Here is a 6,000-nt window from a genome sequence, read left to right as displayed (position 1 = left end):
CCAAATACTGGCAGAAGGGAATGTTTATCTGGGTTTGCCTTTCCTTACAGTTGTTACAGCAAAACAGTAACTGCCTGATGTACCATAGTGCTTCTCCTAAGAAATGTGCTTACTACCCACAAGTCAATAGTCTGACATGTCCCCTACACTACAGAAGGATCCTGATCATTAGAGTTAAATGGAACCATGGAGGGCAAAGTGCTGCATTGTGTGAATGAGCCCAGTAGGACTTCAGGGCGCCACTATGTCACCCTGAAGAAGGGACCCTCCGTGGCCCTGAAACGTTGGCTTTATGATGTTTGTGACAATTCAATGAAAGTGATTTTACGTCTTGCACGTATCATCGAGTGCTGGTGAATTCTATTATGAATCCAGTAGGACTCTCAGGAATGGGGCTGGTGTGAATAAGCTTCAGCCATTCGGAAAGATCTGAACACAAACAGCAATGATGTGCAATTTTAACTGATTTGGACCTTTCTGCACTTCAGAGCCAGAAAAACATTTGAAGCCAGCTATAACGGGCTGCACTGGTACACATCACACTTTGACTATACAATTTTCTTCAGATTCATCAACAACTGTGTAGAGCAGGGGTTCATAAACTTTAAATTTGAGGACCCAAACAGTGAGAAAAGTGTTACCGTACTGGGACCCAAGAAGAGAATAAATCAGCAAATGTCAGCAAAGTCAAACTAAGACCAATAACAATGGCTGTAGAACACATTACAGGGACTCTTTAGCTTTTCTGTAAGTTATGGTGAAGCTGAGCAAAAGAAATTCTTCATTTGTACTAGAGGCGAGATCTCCTTCCATCACTTGTGTGTATGATTCCCTCCACCTCGTATGTGCTGTAATCCTCCATATGTGTCATATTGCTTTGTCTGTTTTACAGATTCTGAAAGGGGTGGTGGTGCTATGGGCGGCAAACAACAGCTCTGTTATACATTACCTGCATTTATTGGCTGTGTTTCAGATTATAGAAGAATTGACTCATAGGCTCTATCGCACTCCGCCCTAAAAAGGGCTACAGTTACTACGGGGGATGCACCGATACTGGTATTGGTGCCAATACCAAGTATTTTGGGCAAGTACTCGTACTCCCCAAATGCTCCCAATGCCTATCCTGGATGCTGGAACTTCCGGTATCAGGAAAGCCAGGTGGCGAATCATTACACGCTGCCTGGCTTCATGATCGGCCGGGAAGCCGGCTCCATGCTCTCACGTCACCAGGGAGCATGGAGCTGGCATCCCTGCCAATCAGGAAGCAGGGCAGCGTGTAATGACTAGCCGCCCAGCTTCCTGATTGGCCAGCTTCCCAACCAATCAGGAAGCTGGGCGGCTAGTCATTACCCCCCCCCCCGGCTTCCTGATTGGCCAGAAAGCTGGCTCAATGCTTCCTCGTCACCTGGTGACAAGGTAGCATGGAGATGGCTTCCTGGCCAATCAGGAAGCTGGGCGACGCCTTAATGGGACTTCCGGTATCGGTGAGTACCGGAAAAAAATATCGCTACTCGAAAAAACGATATTGGTGCATCCCTAGTTTCTACACAATCATGTGGCAACCCATCACAAAGACAAAGACGGAATACAAATCACAGACACTCCAAATTCCTTAGTAAACTCATCTTTATTAGCATTTAGTAAAAGTACCACAAACAAAGGTGTAGTGCAGGGGTAGCCAAACCTCAGCCCTCCAGCTGTGGTAAACCTACAAATCCCATCATGCCTGTGGCTGTCAGAGTCTTAGAATGCCTAAAGGAATTTGTAGTTTTATCACAGCTGGAGGGCTGAAGTTTTGGCAACTTTGGTGTAGTATAAGGGCCTGACTGAAGAGAAACTGGATGGATTGTATACCGAGACCTCCACACTACACTGCTATTGGCTAAAGTGGAGGCAAGGCTGAAAAAACACACTGCCACTCAGCAGACTTTCTATGGCAGGAAAGACTGGGTATGCCCCTTCTGCCATAAAACCATATAGCTGCCATTCATCGTTTGTTTTTTCTGTATAGTGAGCCGCACAGGCACTGCTCAGTGCACAGGCTTGGCATTCTCACATGTTTTTTACTTCACTTTACTTTCTAGGTAATGCCAAAGCATTTTGGATAGCGTTGGGGAGGGTACAAACTGCTGTCAGTTTTTATTGCCATCCGCGTCTCAATGGGGGGGCTTCCCCTCACTTCCTGTCCTGCAGACTTAACAGGAAGTGAGAGGATATCTTTCCAGTGTGAAGGAGATCCCCTCCCTCTAGGGCCCCATTCACACAAGCCAATTATGTCCAGCTGCTGATTCCTGTGGCTGGAATCATGGGTGGTTGTGGACAGTTGTGTACAAACCACAAAATGACAGTCCACCTCTATCTGCACAGCCAGCGTTTACCTGTGGCTAGGGACAGGGGACTGGCCCTGGATGCAACCCGTGTACGTCCAGAGCTGGTTATCTGTCCCTAGTTGCAGATAACTGTGTAGCACAGGGGTGAGCAACCCCAGCCCTCCAGCTGTTGTGGAACTACAAGTCTCATGAGGCATTGCAAGACTGACAGTTACAGGCAGGACTCCAATAGGCATGTTGGGATTTGTAGTTAAAGCTCAGCCAGAGGACCAGAGTTGCCCACCCCTGGAACAGCATTGGACAGCTGAGGCTCCCTTCTACCTGTCATTGCTTTGTACTGGCTGAGCGGCCACAACTGTCCACAACCCGCTGTGATTCCAACCACAGGAATCCACTGCTGGATCTAATTAGCTCATGTGAATGAGGCCTTGGACACTTGTTAAGGACACAAGTGTCCCCACTGGAATATTCCCCCTCTATTCCTGTTCTGGTGGCAACTCAAAATCTTGGATATAACCTCAGTTTTATTCCCGGTGACATTGGTGATCAGGACAATCTGAGACCATGAATAAAAAAGTGGCTCTAACCCAGGAGGTGGCCACCTACAGCCCTCTAGCTGTGACAAAACTACTAATCCCACGATCCCTCTGCCTCCGGGAGTCATGCTTGTGGCTGTCAGAATCTTGCAATGCCTCATGGGACTTGTAGTTCAACAACAGCTGGTGGGCCGGAGTTGCCCACCCTTTATCTAACCTCTGTATCCAAATAAAATAAAATAAAAAAGTTAACGAGACTGCCCAAAGGGCTTTATAATGGAACTGTAATATGTGCAGGCAGTTTTAGATCGTCAGCTCTAAGGGCTCATCCACACCAGTCTGCATGATTAAACCAGCCGCGTCCGATGTGCACAGACGCTGATTTACAACACAAGGCGCTGTTTAAAATGTTCTAACTTTATTGAAATGTCTCAGAATTAAATTTTATTCATTTCCATTTACCACACGTGAGCTGTTGTGCGGTGACAGATGGTGTGTTCAGCGTTGTGATGGATGGAGACTTCAGGAGAGCTGCTGGAACATGTAGCATGTCTGCATTTTACACAACACACTGTAGTACAGCATTGGGAACTGAACAAGTGATTTCTGTGAGCGCTCTTGCACTGAACCTGCGTTGATCTGTTTAGAATCCACATGGTGCGAGTGACCCCCAGAATATGCACCACACACATTTCTGTCATCTAGGTATAATGGGGTACTTGCAGGATGTCCTTAGATACAGGGGGGACTTTATCAAAGCTGGAGCAGACAAAACCTGGAGCAGTTGCCCATAGTAACCAATCAGATTTGCTCTCTCATTGGTTTAGTTAGGTTTTAAAAATGAAAGAGAGAAGCTGATTGGTTGCCATGCACAGCTGCTCCAGTTGTGATAAAATCCCTTCATTGTATACTTCTCTTCTGCACATCTCATGAAGGATGACAGAAGGATGGTTCTAGGTATATGAATGACCTCTAGATACACATCTATGAATGTATCTCATCTGACCTTCAGCCATGTATACTTTCCTTCATCTACATAACTACTAATGGCGGCTCCCCACATAGCTCAGGTCTACAGCTCCCTGCCTGTTACTAGACATCATAAGCCATGCTGGGACTTGTTGTACTACAGCTTTTAGAAGGCAAACGATTGGCTCAGCCCCACCCTGCACAGTTAAGACGTCATGGATTCTCCAGCATGAATGAGAGGAGCCCAAAGTCCCCTCTCCCCTAAACCCCGAACAGGTCAGGTATGTACAGAGCATCACTTACCGCTCCAACCTCACCTCGGCTTCCGGGCCCAGCAACGGCAACCAGCCGCCACAGTGACACTCAGCTCCAGCCTCAGCCACCTCACGTCCGCCAGTCTGGAAAGTCACGCAATATGGAGCTCATCCCTTCCCGGGGCCCGAGAGCAACGAGCAGCCGCACGGGAACAGAACGGCTCCGGTAAGACAGGAAGTGAAGAAGGCGACAGCGACACCTCATGGGCTCCGGGCGACACTGCAGCCTCTGGAGGATAGCGGTGATAGCGGTGATACCTGGGAGAAGCTCATGTACTAATCACTCATCTTCATTATTAAATCTGTATATTTTTAGAATGATTCATTGTTTACTGGGTTTTTAATCATTGTATGTTAAAATAACATTCATTCTTTGTTTCATCTCAGTACTGCTGATCCTATGGAGCCTCCTTGCAGCCACTTCCTGTCTATATGCTTGCATTATAGACCAGCGTTTTCCATCCTTTTTTTCAGTCATGGCACGCTTTCCAGCCAATCAGCATTGAGCAAGACAAACAGCATGGAGCCGGCCTCCCAGGTAATCAAAAAGACGGAGCGGTGGGTAATGACACACTGCCCAGCTTCCTGATTGGCCGGGAAGCTGGCTCCGTGCTAGCAGAGGTACCAGTATCAGTACTCAGTGCCGGCGAGTACCGAAAGACAAATATTGGTGCTCGCTACCAAAAAAAAAAACGGTATCAGTGCATTCCTTGTAATCAGCAATAGAGGGCAATCCATGATGTTATAGCAAAGAAGAATGGTAACCGGCTATAGAGGACTACAAATCTCGGCAAACCATGATTATTCAACAATGGAGAAAGGCAACCAGCAATCATGGATAGTCAGTTGCCATCCTCCATTTCATTTGATTAGCACTGTGACATACACCAATAACAGAAGAACAATAGGCAGCCGCAGTATAACAGTTTATTTACCTGCTCTCAGGAGGGTATGGCAGGCTCCAGAAGGGTTGCAAGGGTCACTTAGAAGTGCTGCGATGTGTCTGCGTCTCTCCTGCACCGGCAGGTGTGGGGCTGTCCAGTCTCGGGAAGAAGGAGGAGGAGGACATGTGTGGCTGGACTGGCACTGTCAAAGACAGCTGCGGTCAGGTCCCCAGCATTCATTGGATTTCAGTTTTTTGAATCATTGAAGCCCAGCATCACATGTTGGTATGCAAATGCAGTCTGCCCAGGAATGTCCACTTTTCCAGACTGACATCCACCCATCGAGGCATTTTAATATTTGCATAACTTCTCCCTAGAACCAGCTCACTGCTTGCAGCAGGGCTGAGGGCTCTTAAGATTAGTACAGAGGCAGGGTGCTGGGATGTTTTCAGAAAGCGATTCATATTACCCTGTAAGCCTTTCCCACCAGTCATGATCTGCGTACATTGCATAGAGACTCAATGATGACATTTATTTATTACAGGTATTTATATAGCACCAACAATGTATGCACATTCACATCCGTCCCTGCCCACAAGGAGCATACAGCCTAAGGTCCCTATCTCATATGCATACGAGAGCCAATTCACCTACCAGCATGTTTTTTTGGAGTGTGGGAGGAAACCGGAGTACTTGGAGGAAACCCACTCCAGCACAGGGAGAACATGCAAACTCCTTGCAGATAGTGATCCCCCAGTCCTACAAGACAAAAGCACCAACCACTATGCCACTGTGCTTCCCCAACACATCACTAGGAAAATATAAGCAGCTTGAACTTAAGTTCTAATAGCACTTCTACTATTTAGAGAGATTTTTCCCTACTTACTAGAATTTTACTTAATTTAGAACGATTGCAGGGTTGAAAATTCTCACCTTCAACGCATCATTAAAACCCATAACAGATTGT

The sequence above is a fragment of the Nanorana parkeri genome, unplaced genomic scaffold (genome assembly GCF_000935625.1).
Source record: "Nanorana parkeri isolate BGI_ZX_2015 unplaced genomic scaffold, ASM93562v1 scaffold177, whole genome shotgun sequence".
Lineage (NCBI taxonomy): Eukaryota > Metazoa > Chordata > Amphibia > Anura > Dicroglossidae > Nanorana > Nanorana parkeri.
The sequence above is the reverse complement of the archived record's forward strand: the minus strand, read 5'-3'. Positions refer to the sequence as shown.